Here is a 21107-nt window from a genome sequence, read left to right on the forward strand (position 1 = left end):
TGGCAGGGGGCTTTTGACTCTTTGAAATATTTATTTTTCTTTTTGATACCATGTTTTATTTTCTCCGGTCTCTTTTTATTACCCCACCTAAGCATGCACTAATACATGTGATTTTTTTTCTTTTACCTTATTACTAATACATTTAATGTTCTATAAGATCAGGGCAAGAATTTTTTTTTTTTTTTAAGATCTTTTGGGTCCTTTATAGCCTGGTGCATGCTAAAGCTTAAGTGAATTAATGAATGAATGGACCTCTCTTAGGTAATTCTCTGTATTATAGAACCCAAATTACCATTTTCTCTACTATCAATGGGCAAAGCCAGTTTAATGCATGTACAGTGGCACTGGGGGGGGGGGCAAATCCTGCTCATTACATTTGAAGCACACTGGGAGCCAGGCAACTCCTTCATACCTTGCGAGTTATCTTAGCAAGACTATGTTTGAAGTCCTCACTTCTGTATTTCAAAGGACTGATGTATGAGAAAATAAAGTAACTTTTAAGCCTCAGACAAAATTCCCTGTCAACTAGACACTACGTCAGCACTTTGTGTCTGCTTTAGTCATGATGAGTGGAAAACGGGCATTGGTGGCTGACAGATGGTTTGCAGGACCATGGTTTACTGTGACTATGGCAAAAACAAAGGCACACGTAGTGTGCACCTTTATGTTGGAGTCCTAATATCTCCCTGGGATTTGTCTAAATGGTTGGCAAATGTTTTAAACAAGATAATTCCTTTGCCGTAAAATCAGGAAAGTAATGAATAAAAACAAGACCTCTTTTTAGACATTATTTGAAATTTGTTTTTAGCAGGGCGGTGGTGGTGCATGCCTTTAATCCCAGCACTCGGGAGGCAGAGGCAGGTGGATCTCTGTGAGTTCGAGGCCAACCTGGTCTCCAAAGCGAGTTCTAGGAAAGGTGCAAAGCTACACAGAGAAACCTTGCCTTGAACCCCCCCCCCCCAAATTATTTTTAACATGTATAGATGTTCTTGCCTGCATATATGTCTATGCATTATATGTGTGCTTAGTGCCTGCAGAGGCCAGAAGATGGTGTTTGATTCCCTGGGGCTGAGGTTACAGGTGGCTGTGAGCTGCCATGTGGGTGCTGGGAATCAAAACCAGGGTCCCTTGAAAGAGCTGCTGGTTCTCTTAACTGTGGATCCATCTCTGCAGCTCCATAAATTTGATTCTTAAAAGCCTCAATTTTCCTTTAAAAGGTGGCATACTCTTCCTGCTCCTGACTGACTCTACAGGTTACCTCCTACAATAGCAGGGGCCTATGCACCAGCACTGTGCAAAGTGAGTTATGCATTTGGCACCAATAACTCTCTAGGTCTTGTTTTTACACAAGATGACTGGTTTCAACTGTCAAGTTAACTTGTGCAGACTTCCCAGTGCAGCTAGATTTTAAATCTAGACCTGTTTGATTCATTACAGCATAGGCCGTAAAACCTCATATGATGTTATTTTAACTTACTTTCCAAATGCTGAGATAAAGCACTCTATGGAGTGAAGGATTATTTCTGGATCACAGTCTAAGGTTAATCCATCTTGACAAGGGAGTCGAGGTGGCAGGAGCCTGAAGGAGCTTGTCACATCACATCCACAATTAGGAAACAGGGAGAGATGAGGTCAAAAGCATAAGGGCTTAGTTATTACCAGGGCTGTGAGATGACAGAAAAAGTAGATACAGAGAGGAACTGAGACTCAGGACTGAACTAAAGTTGTACAGATAGAGTTTTGTTATAAAGGAATAAAGTAAATGGACAAAGGAGCATAGTATACATAGATTCCTTTCCCTCAGATACCCACACCAGACATAGCATCTTTCCTAGGACTCTGGGAGGAGGAAGCAGGAAGTGATATGGCTGGGCAGAGAGAAGAAGTGATAAGTGGGTGGAGACAGGAGCTTGGCCTCTTTCAGGCTGAGGATTCAGTAGAGGTGAGAAGTCTATCAAGTGGCTGGCTCCTTACTGATCTTTCAGCGTTTACCCCAATAACTGACTCTGGGTTTTTGTTATTAAGACCAATTAGAATTTGTGCTACACTCTCTAGTCATGTTGCACCTGCACTTAAGAAGCAAAGAGTGAACAGAAAGTGAAGGCTGACCATAGAGACTCCAGGCACCACCCCAGTGATGCACTTCTCCCAATGAGGCCCTACATCCTAAAGGTTTCTCAGTCTTCTCATACAGAACATCAGCTCAGAATCAATTGCTCATGGGAGGGGGATGGTTCACATTCAAGCCACAACAGTACTCTATATAAACATCCAAAGCTATGACTCAAGTATCCTGTATTCTTTGTAAGTTTAAGGTACGCATAAGGTTACTAATTGCTAACAGGATTCAGGGTATCTACAGAGACATAAATGTTTATTCCCTATGTCCTGCTTTTGTTGACACATTCAGATTTATTGTTGCAATGCTGCTCTCCTCTGAGATCAACTTCCGGTCAGTTGAGCCCATTACTCCCCATATCTTGTTTTGTCAAGTCCAAGATACATAGATTTATTATTCCAGCCCTATAAGTTCAGTTTCTGATCACTTCTAAAACTGATGGTCAGCAAATACATTTGGAGGAAGCGGGGGAAGAATCTCTCAAGATGGCTACTGATTTTTCCTTTCAACAGCCATGTGCACTTTGGTAGAATCTCACTTGATTACCCAACCCACCTAATGGTTTTCCGGTATAAAATAAAAATGAAAACTGGATCCAATACTGAGGCCTTTCAGGAGCTATCCTGTCTCTTCAGTCTACCCATGAGAACGGCCCCCAGCACTCACTTTAAGGAGTTTATATAGGAAAAGTTTACTGTTTATTTCAATAAATCTTATACTAGCATTTTAGAATTAAACGTTTTTGTTGCAAATAATATTTAAATTTTATTAGCATGTATTAATTGAACACAGCAATCATCCTTATTATTAAAATTTTATATATGTCTGTTAGAGTTTTCTAGAGGAACATAAGTGATACAATGTGCATATATTACAAAGGTGATTTGTTAGACTGGGTTACATGATATGATCTGAGTCATCCAAGAGAGGCTGTCTGCATACTGTCAAGTGTAGCATGAATCTTAAATGGTCTTATTAATAAAAACAAACCTGAAGCCAGATATTGGGGTGAACTCTGGAAGATCAGAGAAGCAGAACAAACCACAGCCACCTCACCTTGCCCATTCCTCAGCTGATCCTGCTTCCTCAGACTGGAAGCCTCTGAGTCCTCATCCAGAATGAATCTCAGCTGAATGGTTGCTCAAACACCTAAAAGCTTAACCAGCCTAGTTCCTGGTTTTCATGCCTTATATACCTTTCTGCTTTCTGCCATCACTTCCTGGGATTAAAGGCATGAGTCACCATGCCTGGCTGTTTCCAGTGTGGCTTTGAACTCACAGAGATCCAGACATATCTGCCTCTGGAATGCTAGGGTTAAAGGTGTGTGCTAGCACTGCCTAACCTCTATGTTTAACATTATGGCTGTTCTGTTCTCTGACCCCCCAGATAAGTTTATTGGGGTACACAATATTTTGGGGAACACAATATCACCACAGTCAAGAGATGGTAGGCCAGCAGCTTCCCAGTCCACGAGACTGGATGCCTTAGCAGTTCCAATCTGTGCTGAAGACCCAAGGATTTCCAGAGAGCCACTAGTCTTCCCTTTACAGTAGAACACCAAATCTGGGTTCTAATGGCAGCAAGGGCTGGAATCAGTGGCAGCAACAGAGTGGATGCACACTACAGCAAGGTTGAAGGGGGTAAGCAAGAATCACTGCTTTCTCCTCAGCTTTCTATTCAGGGGAGGATCTCCCCCAACAACTCCTAGGTAATCCTAGAAACATCCTCACAGACCTGGCCCAAAAGTATGTATATAGCTGAACTGATCCCAGATTCGGTCAACTTGACAATCAAGATTAATCATCACAGTATGTATAATTAATTTTGATTATATTCACTACTCTTTTCTCCTTTCCCTTCCTCTCACTGTTACTTTTCCTCTTTCCTAATAATTACCCCTCTACCTTCATGTCTGCTTAGTTATTTTAAGGCTAAATATGTATATGCTTATAAAAACATACATATCTCATCGGAGTGATCTCTTTGGCATGGTGATTTCAACTACTTTGGGAATATAAGCAATAATAGGATTGCTATACTGTGCCGTATATGGTAGCTCTAAGTTTTATGAGGACATTTCACACTATTTTCTATAGTTCCTGTACTAGCTTACATTACTGCCAACAGTCTAAGAGTTCCCTGTTCTCCACATCCTCACCGAAGTTCATTATCTTACAAAGAAAAATTCTAAAAGTCTAGCAGCAGCAACAAATGCCTAGTTAGAAGTGATAAATACAAAGTAAGCTTAAAGAAACAACAGCAGGGGCTGAGACTTTAGCTTGGTGGTAGAATACTGCCCAGCATATATTGAACCCTAGGCTTGATCCTTAGCAACATGGGTACACATGCACATACTTACACACATATACATGTGCAAATCAGTAGCATTTGCATAAACAACAAATTAACTGAAAAAGAAATTAAGATGACAATCTCACCTATAACAGCCTAAAAGTAGAATAATTAACGGTTTAACCAATTATTTACTTCTACAGGATCTGTCTACTAAAAACCATGAAGCATAATAAATGTAATTAAAGCTTATAAAACTAAATGGAAAGATTTCTGCTGTCTGGAGACTTCCTCCAAATTGCAATATTCCCTTTAGGTTAGAGGCTCATTAAGACTCAGGAAGTAAAGGACACTTCAAGAAGTAAACAAAAATTGTAAGTCTCTGGAAGATTCCAAAACTTACAAGAGTCACAAGACTCCTCCACAATGGTTACAGTTGCTGAAGAGAGGAGACACAAATAAGCTACCTGCAAGTCATACAGGAAACTCCATGGATACAGCTCTTATGTGCTGTCACACATGGCGAGAAGGGCTTTTCAGTGATGCATCTATCCTTGAGTCATGTTTACTAGTTTCTTAGCTCATACAGTTCAAGGTCCATCTTAGGGGATGGTGCCATGCACAGTGGGTGAATCAATTAACAACCAAGACGACGTGACCCCATTGAAATGCCCACAGGCTAACTTGATCTACATAATTTCTCAGTTGAGATTCTCTTTCCGGTTGATTCTAGGTTGTGTAGAGTTGACAGTTAAAACTAGACAGTCTCCTACCTTAGCCTCCCAAAGAGCTGGAATTAGAGGCCCAAGTCAACCCCAGCTCTTTAGGCATTCATTAATCCAATCAAGTTGACAATCAAAAATGATAGTTTCAATACAGAAGAAAAACAATGGACCCTTATGTCTAAGAATCAACTCAAAATGGGTTAAAGACTTAAACATAAGACCTAAAACTCATATGGCGTGGTGGCACATGCCCTTAATCCCAACACTTGAGAGTTAAGAGGTGGTGAATTGGTGAGTTCCAGGGCAACCAGGGCTGCATAGTGAAACATTGCCTCAAGACAAAAAGTCAAAGTAAAATACTCATGTCTATAAATGGAAAATGCAAATCAAAACGACAATGAGATCACCTTATACCTATTAGGTTGGATATTATAAAAATAGATAATCCATTGTGGTTTTTAGAGCCATGAATTCACTTTGGTTCGATTTCTGTATTACAGTTTTCTTTTTGTTTGTTTTGTTTGCTTTTTCTTTTTTTTTTGTTTTTGTTTTTGTACAGCTGTTAAGTACATGCTGAGTGACTTTTCCTCTGAGTACACGACAGGATATACAGATCTGGTGTGGTGGCACATACCTGTTATCCCATGAATTCAAGGTCAGTGTGGGATGCCTAGCAAAACACTCTCCAAACAACCAAATCACCCCAGAAAATCACCCAAACTGACAAGAAAAGGTGTTTGCATAACAAAAGGCATTCAGTCTATACATTTGATTGTTAGAATGCTTGAAGTAAAATCATTCACTAGTAAAATTACTTATTAGTGCAGTGCATTCTGTTTTACAGAAAGCAATCAGGACACTAACTGGGGTGTTGTTCCTCATGTTACTTCTCTGTCCCTCAGCATCTCTTGGAGACTGGCTCCAGGATGTCCTTGGATACACCATTCATGGATACTAAGTCTGTTATAAATAGCAAGGAATCTTCAGATAACTCACAAGCATCCTTCTCAAACATCTTTAGGTTCCTTTAAACACCAAGATACTGTAAATATCATATAAAATGTTGTCACAACCAAGAAAAGTCTGCACACATTCACTCCAGTTTTCCCTGGTGTTTTTATTCATAGCTATGGAACCTGTGACTAGAGAGAGCAGCTATTTGATTGAGAAAAAACCCTGAAGCATGGGGCTTTTGGAGGCTAGTAAGGCAAGGGATGGGGAGCTCAGTTAGAAGCAGAGGTGGCTCAGCTCACGGCAATTTGTGTATGCATAGTAATTTGCATTCCAGCGGTTTAAACAGATATTCCTGACCAGGCTGGACATACTGGGGGTGGAAGTAAAATGGAGAGAGTCTCTGGGGAATAGCCTCTCAACTGGCAGGTCAGCTTTCTCTGGATTTGGGGGATTTTCCCAGTCCTGGTGTATTTCCCTAGAGCTCTGCCATCTTCTGGTAAATTGTCATCTTCTGGTTGCTTTTTCTTTTCACCTAAAGTTCAGCAAGCTTTTTTTTTTGTTCATGTTGTTGTTATTGTTGCTGTTTTAATATGTGTATATTTAATGTATACATACACACACACACACACACACACACACACACACACACACACACACATATGTTGAAAGATGCCTTTTGTTTTGTCAGCCCACTGAATACGGGATGCTATCTCAGAACTGCACAGGGATTCTTAAAGGTATTCCAACTGTCAAAACTTCCTCCCAAATTTTCCTCCCTTTGCTGGAAAAGGGCAGGTTTTATAGCAGGGTTTCAGTTATGTTCTGTGGGGATTGATGGAGTCTTTCAGTTACAATTCTACAGAAACATTTGTTATACTTCTCCAATTACAAGCAGGTTCCTTTGTAGGTGACACTCACGTCAGCTGAAATTGCCTCTGACCTGAGGATAATGGTTAATGAAAGTTATGTAATTTTTGTGTTCCCGGGAGTATTGAAGCTCTCCAACTGAATGCTGTCTCAATACCTCAAAAGCATCTTCAAATGCTTGACCCAGCTTGCTCAATGCAAGTCCTTGTTCATTAATTAATTGTAGAGTATTGGGCTGAGGGTGAAACTCAGTGGTAAAGCACTTACCTACTCACAGGCACAAGGCTATTGGTTCTGTCCAACACAGCATGTGCTTGTACAAAGTTATACACAGAATTTAAAAGTATGTCGTTTCATGAAATACAAAATGTTCACATTATTAGGAGTGAGTCTAAGATTGCATTAGCAAAGAGAAATATGGTTCAATGTTAAGAGAGTTGGCAGAAGTATAATTATCTGTCTCTCATAAAAGATCAGGAGAGAACAATGCTGGTGAAAGTAGGCTGGGAATTAAAAACAGGAGGCCCAAAATATCTTTAGCAGTATAACAAGGATGGAATGAGGCTTTGTCTGAATTGGAATTTATTGTGATGGGCCATTTCAGTTAGTTTCAAGTAGGAGTTAAAGGTGAATGGTTACCAAGACTGTAACCCTGAATGGAAAAAAATAAAATGGAAGTCAAAGGACAGTGTTAAAGAAACCTTATCAATTGAGAATCCTCAGAGGTATTTGACTGAGCACAGAGGATGAAAGATTTGTAGTCCAGGTTGTTCATGTAGATCTCATCCATTTCCCTGTTGTTGGGTGATCCCTGGGTCTTTCCTAGGGTCCTGTTTTCTAGGTAGCCTCCCTGGAGTTGTGTAGCAGTCTAGTCATCCTTTGTTTTACATCTAGTATCCTACTATGAGTGAGTACATACCATGTTTGTCCTTCTTAGTCTGAGTTACCTCACTCAGGATGATTTTTTCTAGATCCATCCATTTGCCTGCAAACCTCATGATGTCATTGTTTTTCTCTGCTGAGTAGTACTCCATTGTGTATATGTACCATATTTTCTTTATCCATTGTTCAGGTGAAGGGCATCTAGGCTGTTTCCAGGTTCTGGCTATTACAAACAATGCTGATATGAACATAGCTGAGCAAATGTCCTTGTGGTATGATTGAGCATTCCTTGGGTATATGCCCAAGAGTGGTACAGCTGACAACAGTGGGAGTAATGAAGGGCAAGTTTCAAGGGAAAGAGAGCTTAGGGGAGCAGGAGATCCCAGCTGGATCAAGAACAGAAAGGGAGAACAAGGAATAACAGACCATGATAAATGAAGACCACATGAGAACAGGAAGAAGCAAAGTGCTAGAGAGGTCCCTAGAAATCCACAATGATACATCCACTGTAGACTATTGGTAATGGTCAAGAGAAAGCCTGATCTGACCTAGTCTGGTGATCAGATGGCCAAACACCCTAACAGTCATGCTAGAACACTCATCCAATAACTGATGGAAGTGGATGCAGAGATCCTCAGCCAGGTCCCAGTTGGAGCTCCAGGAGTCCAATTGTTGAGAAAGAGGAGGGGCTGTAAGAGTGTGAATTGTTGAGACCAAGATTGGAAAAAGCACAGGGACAAATAGCCAAAGGAATGGAAGCACATGAATTATGAACTAACGTCTGTGGAGCCCCCAGCTGGATCAGGCCCTCTGGATAAGTAAGACAACTGAACAGCTTGAACTGTTTGGGAGGCACCCAGGCAGTGGGACCCGGACCTGTCCTTAGTGCATGAGCTGGCTGTTTGGAACCTTGGGTTTACACAGTGACACTTTGGTCAGCCTGGAAGGAGGGGACTGGACCTGCCTGTACTGAATCCACCAGGTTGAATTGAATCCCCAGGGGAGTCTTGGTCCTGGAGGAGATGGGAATGGAGGGGAGGGGCTGGGGGGAAGGTGGGGATGGGGGCAGGAGGGGGGAGGACAGGGGAACCTATGGCTGATGTGTAAAATTAAAACACAAATATGATAAATAAAAAAAGGCGAAAAAATTTGTAGTAACAGTCACTCTCCAAAGGAATATTTGCCATCCCAATAAAACACAGCCTACAAATGATGCCACTATAATTGAAATACTAAATGTAATTCCAGGGCTCCTGGTTTATAGAAATGCATATAAACCACAGCACATTCCTTGTCCTGCATGGGTAAATGAACAGATGAAAATATGAAAGTTTCACTTGTGTGAAGATATTGAGTGATTCATTCTTGGCCATAGATGGCTGCCATGCTTGTGTGTCGTACACATACAGTACATTGCCATGAAAAGGCATGGATCACTTACAGTATTAAACAGATACCCACCCAGGAACCCAATTTATTGAAATATTAGAGATTTTGAATTTGTAAAATTAGAATTATAAATATTGAAATATTAGACAGTGATAATAAATCAGTGAGTAAGTGGTTACTAGTTTCGATGAGAGGCAAGTTTTTCAGATGTAGGTCATTAAAGTTTCCATAGGAGAACAATGGTGGTTTTCCATAGTTAGTCATAATTTAATAGTTCTTGTAGAAATTACAGAAAGGGGTGATTATAAATGGTGATTTTGTATTATGTTTGGTGGATTTTTAAAATAAAGAATTAATCATATTTTAATCAGTTTGGGGGTATGTGAATGGTATTTGAATATACTATGATCACAGAGGAGTATTCTGAGTTATAGGGGTCAAATCCAATGATTTGAAGACTACTAGTCTTAGGGTTTTTCATGACAGTTGTGTAATTAGAAAATTATAATGATGTATAATTTGCTGAGTTTAAAAATACGGGAGACTGAGTAACACATGGGAGTGAAGAAAGTGGTCTTGATGGCTGTGCTATAAGTACCACTGTGTTATATAAGGAGTTATTAATAGTTGTTGCTGGCTGGTTTTTATTTATTTATTTTTAAGTATTTTTGTAGTTACTAAAATACTGAAATTAAATGATAATATCATAGAAAGTTATATAATGAATAAAGAAAGGAAATAAAGTCTACTCATTTTGATTTGATGTGATTTTTGAGGCAGATATTTGAATAGTTTTAGGGAAGGCTTTTCCCAGTCACAGCTAGATTTGATGCTGTATTTTTAATGATCATAATTTTTTTTGTTTTTTTTGTTTTTTTGAGGAAGGGTTTCTCTGTGTAGCTTTGCACCTTTCCTGGAACTCACTCTGTAGCCCAAGCTGGCCTTGAACTCACAGAGATCCTGGCTCTGCCTCCCAAGTGCTGGGATTAAAGGTGTGTGCCACCACTGCCCGTCCATGATCAAAAACTTTTAAAATAATGAATTTTGGTGAACTACAGTTGGAAAAGGCTTAGGAGGTTAGAGAAGTTACATGTAGATGAAGATAATTAAGTTGTGAGAGGAAAGATTATTAGCTTAACTTCTTTGGCTGTAGTGAAGTCAATAAGGAGAGCTGTTCAAGTGATTGGTATAATTACTCAAAAGAGGCTTAATGAAGTAATATTGTTTAACATTAAGAATTCTACAAAGAAATTTCCAAATTACAAGGTATTGAAAAAGGTTAATTTTCACTAGTGTTGGTATATTAGGGTTCTCTAGAGGAACAGAATTTTAATCTATCTATCTACCTACCTACCTATCAATCATCTATCTATGTATAAAATCTCTCTCTATACATACATACATATGTATACACACACACACATACACACACACACACACACACACACATATATATATATATATTTAAGGGAGATTTTTTTTTGTAAAAGAATGGTTTAGAGGCTGTGGTTCAGCTAACCCAAATGGCTGCCTATGAATGGAAGGTCCAAAAATCTAGTAGCTGTTCAGTCTATGAGGCTGGATGTCTCAGTTGGTCTTCAGTATATGCTAGAATCCCAAAGAAGTAGGCTCTGATTCCAATGAAGGAGTGGACTTTCTATCAAGAGTGAGAACAAGCAGGCAAAAAGAGAGAGCTTATTTCTTCTGCATTCTTTACATATATAGGCTGCCAGCAGCATTTGTGGCCCAGATCAAAGGTGGATCTTCTCACCTCAAAAATCTAGATTAAAGGTGTATCATCCCACCTCAAAGATCCAGGTTAGAAGTGTGTCTTCCCACTTCAAATGATTTAACTAAGAAAAAAAATCCCTCACAGGTGTGCCCAGCCATTTGAGTTTTAGTTAACTGAAAATATAGTCAACTTGACAATCAAGAATAGCCATCACTATTTGTAAGGGTAAAAATCAAGATGACCCCAAAATAACAATAAAACACTTCATGTTGCTGCTGTAATATTGTGTTAAAGTACAAATGGTTATGTTATGGAATTATATTTTTGTACGCTGTGAAGATGTGTCTTTGCCAAAGTGCTTTTTGATTTGTTTAATAAATGGCTACATGGCCAATAGCTAGGCAGGTAGAGGTTAGATGGGACTTGCAGACAAAAACAGAGCAATCATGGGGAGGATGAAAGTGGGTGGAGTTGCCAGCCAGATATAGAGGAAGCAGGAGATGAACATGCCATGCTGAAAAAAAGTACTGCCATGTGATAGAGTGTAGATAAGAAACATGGGTTAATTTAAGATGTAGGAGCTAGTTCTCAACAAGCCTAAACTACCAGTCAAACATTTATAGCTAATAATAAGTCTCTGTTTGGTTATTTGGGAGCTGGCTGGTGGAACAGAGATGACCAGTGGCCCTGACGAAAATCTTTGCCTACAAATGGTACCCAATATGGAACCGCATATATCTACATTAAAATCTAAAAAAGCTTAAGAAAAGGTTCCAAACCTACAAAAATGGAGCCAAATGCAGTTTCCTAGTCCCATAGTCTCTCACAAGGACCACAGTTCAGAAAGGCATCTCACAGCTGCTGCCTGCAGGCTTGAGCCATCAATGTAAGCCCTGACAACGTGCCACGAACTAAGCCACATGATAGATTTAAGTTTTGCCCATGCAGGCAGAAAAAGATTATAGATATGCAGTAAGACAGATCTGCCCCCCCCCCGTCAAAAAAAAAGAAAAACCTCTAAGTGGGTTGCAATGTTTTTAAAAATATACATAGGCTTTGAAGAGAAAAAAGGGTATAGATATTCATAGAAAAATAGTTTAAAAATAATAAATTCTTTAAAAAGTAATATAAAGGAAAAAAGCCATGATGAAAAATACATGGGGAGTCTGGATCATGTATGTTATTGTGTTGTGTTCAAATATTTTGATTGCTGATGAATGAGCAATAGCTGCTGAGAGACACTGGATTATAAAAACTGCTAGGTTAAACTAGTCCATATATTTTAAAAATATCTTGACTTTAAAATGGAAGTAAAAAGATATATTGCTTTGGGGAAGAGGTTGTGCTTTCATTCCCACAGAGAACAAAAGGCTGTGGATTCTGTCAATGTTGAAGATGATCAGTTTGATCAGGGAAGACCCCCTAAAAATCCTGGCTGCAGTCATAAAGAAGTAAACCTAAAAATAACTGTGACACATAACATCTATTTTACTTGCTCAAATATGAAGCAAAAAAAAAAATCACCTTTAATTGACTTGCATACATTACACATTACATACTTGTGTTAATGCAAATACAGATGTTACCTTTGACAGTTTATATATTTTCAGAGCAAACACCAATGAAAATAGATGACCCAGGTGATCCAATATCTCAGAGCAGTCCTGTTAGACTTTCCTCAGAGTTCTGTATCCAAAATAGCTTCAGAGCTGCTGGCTGAGACAGCCCAGCCTCACAGACTACTCCAGCCAGGACTTGACTGCAATCCTGATTTTTTTTTTGGTGTCCCTCCCAAAGATGCCAGAACCCTCAGAAACAGGAAACAGTCTAGAGAAAAAAGCACCCCCATTCCCCAATGATGGACTGTGGATGTTTGTTGTCATTTAAGGGGGTTTGTTACAAGTTGTTATTGGATATGGTCAGAAAAAAAGCTAAATGAATAAGTTAAATTCAAAGATTTCCTTCTAAAGAAAAAAAGGGGGCATAATATAGAAATGATGGAATAAAAGGGTAGATTATTGAATCTATTTTAATCCCAAAAGCAACTATTAATCTCAAAATATTTTTCATTGGTATGGATTTTGGTTTATTGATACAAATTTAAAGTTATTTTTGATATACTGTATATATGTTTCTACTCTTATTTGGAGTATTGTACTTATTCAGCTCATTAAAAATGTAATGTATAATTAAGAGATATACAGGTTAATAGTTAGTTATCTATAATAATCAAACTTGTAGTTAAAAATGTAATGTATAATTAAGATATATTCAGTTTAATAGTTATCTGTCTATAATAATTGAACTTGTAGTCATATTAGGTGTTTTCAAGGTTAAACAGATATATTTAGATAGATGGAATGTCTTCAAATACTTCAAAGATGTACAGAAAATGGCATTTAAGGTGTTTAATAACCTAAGGTTTTTTATGACACTGAAACACATCTGCAGCACCAACTTACTTCAAAAGGAGATGTGGGCATTGAAAAGCCTCCATACAGAGTTTGCTTTCTTAATGGTAAAAGCTAGCCATTTGGGCAAGAAACTTCCTTGTGGTGGTATTGTGTTCCCCAAAATATTGTGCACCCTAATAAACTTATCTGGCACCGAGAACAGAACAGCCACTAGATACAGAGGCTAGAAAATGGTGGCACTCACACCTTTAATCCTAGTATTCCAGAGGCAGAAATCTGCCTGGATCTCTGAGTTCAAGGCCACATTGGAAACAGCTAGGCATGGTGAATCACACCTTTAATCCCAGGAAGTGATGGCAGAAAGCAGAAAGGTATATAAGGCATGAGGACCACAAACTAGAGCTTATTAAGCTTCCAGGCTTGTGAGCAGCAGTTCAGCTAGATTCATTTGGATGAGGACTCAGAGGCTTCCAGTCTAAGGAAACAAGATCAGCTGAGGAACTGGCGAGGTGAGGTAGCTGTGGCTTGTTCTACTTCTCTGATCTTCCAGCATTTACCCCAATAACTGGCCTCAGGTTTGATTTTATTAATAAGACCTGTTAAGATTTGTGCTACACTTCTCTTGCTTCCACTGCTAACTGTATGCTGTCCAAACTGGATCAGCAAGACACAAAAGAGCAACTGCCAAACTTTGCCAATACAAGGTAGGACAGTCCTCCAAAATTCCTTGCTTCTCAAAAATGTCTGTCAGATGTACCAGGCCTGTAGACCGAAGTTTGATGTCCCAATGTTGCAGAGGAACTGTCCAAGCAACCAGATGTCCCTGTCATTAGGTACTATTACACCCTTCTAGGTCTTTGATCACTAAATAATTAGACTTAAAATTTTCCTTTGTTATGATAAAAGGAAAATTAGCTATAAAACTTTAGCTGCACAAATAAAAGATAGATAATATTTTCTCTAATTTTGCCAAATATAAATGAACTGGATATTGTAAATTTAATTCTTACTTATAACTATTTTTGTTACATATAATTTTACTATGTTAAAGTTAAAACCTTCCTTTTTAATTAAGCAAGAAGGGAGAAATATTATGGAATAATTTTTTTTTGTATTCTGTGAAGATATATCTTTGTCAAGGTGCCTTCTGATTGGTTTAATAAAAGGCTAAATGGCCAATAGGTAGGCAGGTAGAAGTTAGGCAGAACCTGAAGATGAAAAGAGAGCAAGCATAGGGAGGAAGAAGAGGGTGGGGATTACCAGGAAGATACAGAGGAAGCAGGAGATGAACATGTCATGCTGAAAAAAGGTACCACCATGTGATACAGTGTAAATAAGGAATATGGGTTAATTTAAGATGTTACAGTTAGTTATCCACAAGCCTAAGCTATTGTCCAATCATTTATAATTAATAATACATCTATCTCTGTGTGATTATTTGGGAGCTGGCTCGTGGGACAGAGCTGACTGGAAGGAAACCCTGATGAAAAACTTGGCCTGCATGGCTATGAATAATATTGTCAAGGAAGCTACATTCAATGAGGGCTTGGAATGTTGAACTGTCACTTAATAAAGGATAAAAGTGGATTGCCATGAAAGTCCTTGCTATGAGTAAAATACTAGAGGAAAGCAGGGCTAATATTGGTGTAGTGGGTAGCCATTCCAGCCTTGGCCTGGAAGTTCCAACCCCCATTGAGGCTTTGGTAATGGTCACGCCTACAAGGTGGGGCTGAGGGAAGATGCTGAAGACCCAGGATAGAGAGGAGAGGCTTCTCTTGGTTCCAGGACCCTGGATGCTGAAGGTAGACTGAGCAGAGTTCTCCAGAGAACACTGCCAGACAGCGCCATACCTTTCCCAGATCCGTTCATTTGTAAGTTACCCCACAAAAGAAACCTCCCTTTTAACTATGTGGAGTGGCCTTAATAATTTCACCAATATCTGGCGCTCATGTAGGGCAAATTCCAACGGCCTGGGCGGCTCCCACCCTCAGCCTCCTCCCTGGCTGGAGGGTACCTAAACCTGCCTGTGTTCCATTTAACCAGGGAACACCTACATGGTTCCATTCCTGAAAAAGGGAAAAGCTAATCTGGTCTCAGTTCCCTATTTAGCTCTCAGACCAGTGAAAACCCACTGTGAGTGAGGCGTTCCCACTCCTCCCTGAGTGCCGACTCCCCACCATCTTGACTCCTGCCTTCAGCTGCTGCCAGCCAAGGTCGCCATCAGGCCCTGCTTTGGAGCTATACCAACGCCTCCTGCTGGCTGAAAAGTGCTACTGCACCCCCCCAAACCATGGAAAGGTAAGCTTATTTTAAATAAAAGTACTTGATAATTTTATACTTTAAAACTAACTAACAAATTTTGAGTAATTCTTGTAATATGGCTGACAACATTACCGCACAGGAATTTAAAAACCTTTTTGCCTGTATGATGAATGACATTTTCTTGGAAATATATGACCTCCCTAAGGCATATCTGGCCTGTATGTACCATTTTGGCATTCATCGTAATAATTTACACAGTGTTCAAACACTGGTTTAATAATAAGAACAAAGATGAGTCATTATTTGGACTGATACAGGCTTTAGAGGATAGCAATGAAGGTTTATAGAAAAAGATTCTCTCTCTGGAATCTGCTAACCAGGATTTACAAAACAGGCTTGTACCCAAAATTGATTTTATTGATAATAAATATAAATATTTAACTCTCCAGAGTGAAGTTATAGTTACTCAGACACTATATAAGGAAGAAAAATTATCATTAATTGCTAAGATAAAGTCCATGAAATCATGTGTTTCAGAAGAACATAAAAACTTCCATGATTCCATGAGAAATCTGGAATCCCTTACAAGAGAGGAGGTTTACTCCCTGGAACAGACCCTAGGTTCTCTTTTATAAGCCCTGGAGGAAACTCTCAATAAACATAACAAGGGACCTAATAAACAGAAGTGCAAGACCATACAGGTTGTAACATCTCCAAATGGCTCTCATACAATGGCTTATCCTGTTATCATCTGTGAGAAGCTAGCAGATGACACACACCCCAAGCCATATACGACATATACATTACAACCAATTTCAACAAGGGACTTTAAAAATATAAAGGAAGCAGTAGTTACAAATGGGATACACTCTGCATATGTAAAACAGATGTTAAATTTGTGGCTTACCTCACATAGAATCATTACAGATGACTGGCATCAGTTAATTTCAGCTGTTCTAGAATATAACCAGCAGTTACAGTGGAAAAGCTGGTTGAGAGGAGAGGCAAGAAATTTAGAACAACAAGGTAAACTCAGAGGTTTTGTGATCTCCCAAGATCCAATACTTGGTGAGGGATGTTTCGCTGACAGGAATGTACAAGCCACTTATGATGAGCATACAATATCCCTATGCCGTACAACAGCTCTAAATGCTTGGGAAAAAATTCCAGAACCTGGAAAAGCAACTGAGGTATACACAAAGATATATCAGGGTCCGCACAGACCCTTCACTGATTTTTTTTACAAAGGCTGAACACAGCTATAACAAAAGCTGTGTCAGATAAAGTACTAAGAAAAGTATTAACTGAGTCCTTGGCATTCAACAATGCTAATGCTTTATGAAATGTTAATGCTAATGCTGTAAGAATACTTACATCATTAAAGATCAGATCAGCTCCTTTGGAAGAATGGATTCAGTATACTAATGGTGTTGAGTCTCTTAACTATAATAATGAGGCTTGGATAGGAGAGACAAATCCCAGAAGTGAAAGAAGGCCCTGTGGTACCAAATGTGTTAAATGTGGTACACCAGGTCATGTAAGTAAAAACTTTACATGGGGTAATCCTAGAAGTAATACTCCTTCTAGGAATAGTCTAAACAGGAGACCCCAAAGACCTCCTGGATTATGTAGAAGATTTGGCAAAGGCCGACATTGGACCAGTGAGTGTAGATCAAAAATAGATATACAAGGCAACCTTTACTGGTGGGAAATGCCTCAGGGAGCCTCTTGCAGGCCTCCAAATCAAATGGTAAGAACATTCCCAGCCACTGTGGAAGAAATTCCTCTCCAGGACAACTGAATAAACCAATGCCTAATGTAAAAACCAATACTGCAATGGATAATAAAACAAATCTGATAGATGAATCACAGTTTACAAAGAACACAATAAAACAAATATTTTGGCAGACTTCCATAAATGAACAAAGACCAAAGCTTAGAATTTGAATTAATGGCTTGGTTCTGGAGGGCCTGGTAGACATAGGTGTGGATGTCTATAATTCCACAAAAATCATGGCATCCAAATTGGCCCTTCAAGAGGTAGATGTCCAACTTTTAGGAATTGGCACCCTATCTCAGATAAAACAGAGTTCGATATGGGTTGAATGCATAGGGCCAGAAGGACAGAGAGGAAGGCTGAAGCCATATGTAGCAAACATAGCAGTAAATCTATGGGGCTGAGATCTGTTACAACAGTGGAATACCCAGATTAAAATTCCTACACTCTCAGAAAAGGAATACAGGCCAATGCATGTTTCTAGGAATAATATCATAACATGCTATAAAAAACAGTCACCAACCATTCAGGCTGTACACAAACAGAGCACAACTGCTGTTGAACTCTCAGAAGTACCAACTGCCTTACCTTTAAAATGGCTAACTAATAAACCTGTCTGGGTTGGACAGTGGCCTTTGACAAAAGAGAAGCTACAAGCTTTAGAACAGCTGGTTCAAGAGCAGTTAAATGCTCAACACATTGAAGAATCTACCAGCCCTTGGAATTCTCCTATATTAGTTATTAAAAAAAAAGTCTGGTAATTGGAGAATGCTGACAGATCCGAGAGCTATTAATAAAGTAATTCAGCCAATGAGCTCCCTACAGACTGGGATGCCCTTGCCCTCTCTGTTACCCAAAGAATGGCCTATAATAGCTATCGACTTAAAAGACTGTTTCTTTACAATACCCTTACAAGAAAATGATAGAGAAAAATTTGCCTTCACAGTTCCTATTTATAACAATTCTCAGCCAGTCAAGAGATATCAATGGAAGGTCTTCCCACAATGAATGTTTAACAGCCCTACCTTATGCCAATACTTGGTGCAAAATCCACTGGAGATGGATTTTGTAAAGTTTGGATTGTGTAAAGTTTCCACAATCCATAATTTATCACTATATGGATGATATCCTATTAGCTGATCCAAAATCATGTTTGAAGAAGTAAAAAAAGTTTTGCCTTGCTGGGGACTACAAATTGCTCCTGAAAAAAATACAAAGAGGAGATTCTATTAATTACTTAGGATATAAAATAGTGCTACAAAAAATTAGACCCCAAAAGGTACAACTGAGGAGAGATTGATTGAAGACTCTTAATGATTTTCAAAAGTTGTTAGGAAGCATTTCCAACTTATTGGGTATCATGGGAATACCCAAAGATGGACTACAAAATTTGGCTAATACTCTAGAAGGGGACAAAGAATTAAATACTCCAAGAGAATTATCAGCTGAAGCTGAGAATGAATTGGCTCTAGTAGAAAAGATAATTCGAGAAGCACATGTGGATCGTGTGGATCCAGAACTTAAATGCTTCTTGTAATATTCCCCTCCAGACATTCCCCCACAGGTATTTTGATGCAGAGGGAAGATATTATATTGGAATGGATATTCCTACCATGTAAACCAAATAAGAAATTAAAGACTTATATAGAAAAGAGCTCTGATTTGATTCAAAAAGGTAAATTAAGACTTTGCCAATTGACAGGAATGGACCCAGCAGAAATTGTAGTACCTTTAACTAATGAGGAAATTTCATCACTATGGAAAGATAATGAATACTGGCAGAGAGCCTGTAGTAACTTTTTGGGAGAGATTAACAACCCAAAAGGAAGAGAATAGAATTCATAAAGAAGACTGAATGGGTCCTTCCTCACATTGTATGCCACAAGCCAATTTCTGGAGTCCACACATTCTAAACTGATGCAAATAAATCAGGGAAAGCAGGAAACAAATCAGGAGACAAGTAAAGTGGTACAAAGTCCATACAGCTCTGTACAAAAGGCAGAACTGTATGCCATTCTTATGGTACTGATGAACTTCACGGAACCCCTCAATATAGTCACTGACTCTCAATATGCAGAGAGAGTTGTTTTACACATTGAAACTGCTGAATTTATTCCTGATAATACAGAATTAACTTCATTATTCATACAATTGCAGGAAATCATCAGAAAAAGGGAACATCCTATATATATATATATAACACATATCAGATCCCATATAGGTCTGCCAGGACCTCTAGCACAAGATAATGATGAGATTGATCAGTTACTAATAGGTAATGTGCTAGAAGCCTCAGAATTTCATAAGAAACACCATGTAAATAGCAAAGGTTTGAAGAAGGATGTCTCCATTACTTGGCAACAAGTTAAGGATATTGTGAAAAAATGTCCTACTTGTTCCTTCTATAACCAAACTCCATTACCTTCAGGGAGCAATCCAAAAGGTATTTAAAGAAATGAAATTTGGCAGATGGATGTGTTTCATTTTGCAGAATTTGCAAGATTAAAGTATGTACACCATACCATTGACACCTATTCAGCATTTCAGTGGGCAACTCCTATAAGTTCTGAAAAGGCTGATTCTGTGATTACACACCTATTAGAAATTATGGTCATCATGGGAATACCTGTACTAATTAAGACAGATAATGCCCCAGCATATGTCTCCAATAAAATGAGACAGTTCTTTGCTTATTGCAATATAAAGCATGTTACAGGTATACCACACAATCCCACAGGCCAAGCAGTCATAGAAAGATCCAATCGAACTTTAAAGGATATGCTAAATCAACAACAACAGGTAACAATGACTCCTAGAAATAGATTGCATAGTGCTTTATTAACCTTGAATTTTCTCAATGCTGATGAGAAAGGAACAACAGCTGCAGAGAGACATTGGATGACAGACAAAACTCCTGAGCTAAACCAACCGGTTTATTTCAAAGATGTGTTGACCTCAAAATGAAAACCTGGATATGTCCTACATTGGGGAAGGGGTTTTGCTTTTGTTTCCACAGCAGAAGAAAAGCTATGGATACCAACAAAATTAATAAAAAATTGATTTGAACAGGAGAAACCCCTTGATGAGGAGAAGTAAAAGATCATCCATCAATGTGACATCTCTTCAAGTTGTAAGAAAAATTTAAGAATCAAAGGTTGGGGTAGGGTTCTGTTTTTGTCTTTCCAGGATAATGGAAATACCCATCTTCCAGAAATCATAGGGCCTTGGATATATGGATGTTTACAGCAGAAAGAAAGAATCTATTGGTACCAATCTACACAGGGTTAAGTATCACTGTCTAACATCTATATCTCTATCAATCTAGAATAGTTGTGGTTCCAATTCAATTATAAACCAAGCTGGCTTTGGAAATGGAATTGGCTCACTCCTTCTCTAAACCCAAGCATATTGATAAAAGAAAAGGTTGAGAGATTCTTCAGTCCCATATCAGAAGAGCCCTCTGATGTGAGACAGAAGGAAACCAATTATAAGGGACCATTGCCTTCAAGATTCTAATTCTTTCCATGCTTACTCTTGATTTCTTGGAATCCTTTCTTACATGTCATGTCATCTTTAAGTCCAAACCTTCCATTCTGATAAAAAACTAAGTTTTTCCAATAGCAATCTCTGAAGTCTCCAGAAGGAAGATGGGGCCCCAACAACAACAACTGTACCTAATCCAGAATGATGCCAT

This window comes from Onychomys torridus, chromosome 3 (genome assembly GCF_903995425.1).
Source record: "Onychomys torridus chromosome 3, mOncTor1.1, whole genome shotgun sequence".
NCBI classification, from domain to species: domain Eukaryota; kingdom Metazoa; phylum Chordata; class Mammalia; order Rodentia; family Cricetidae; genus Onychomys; species Onychomys torridus.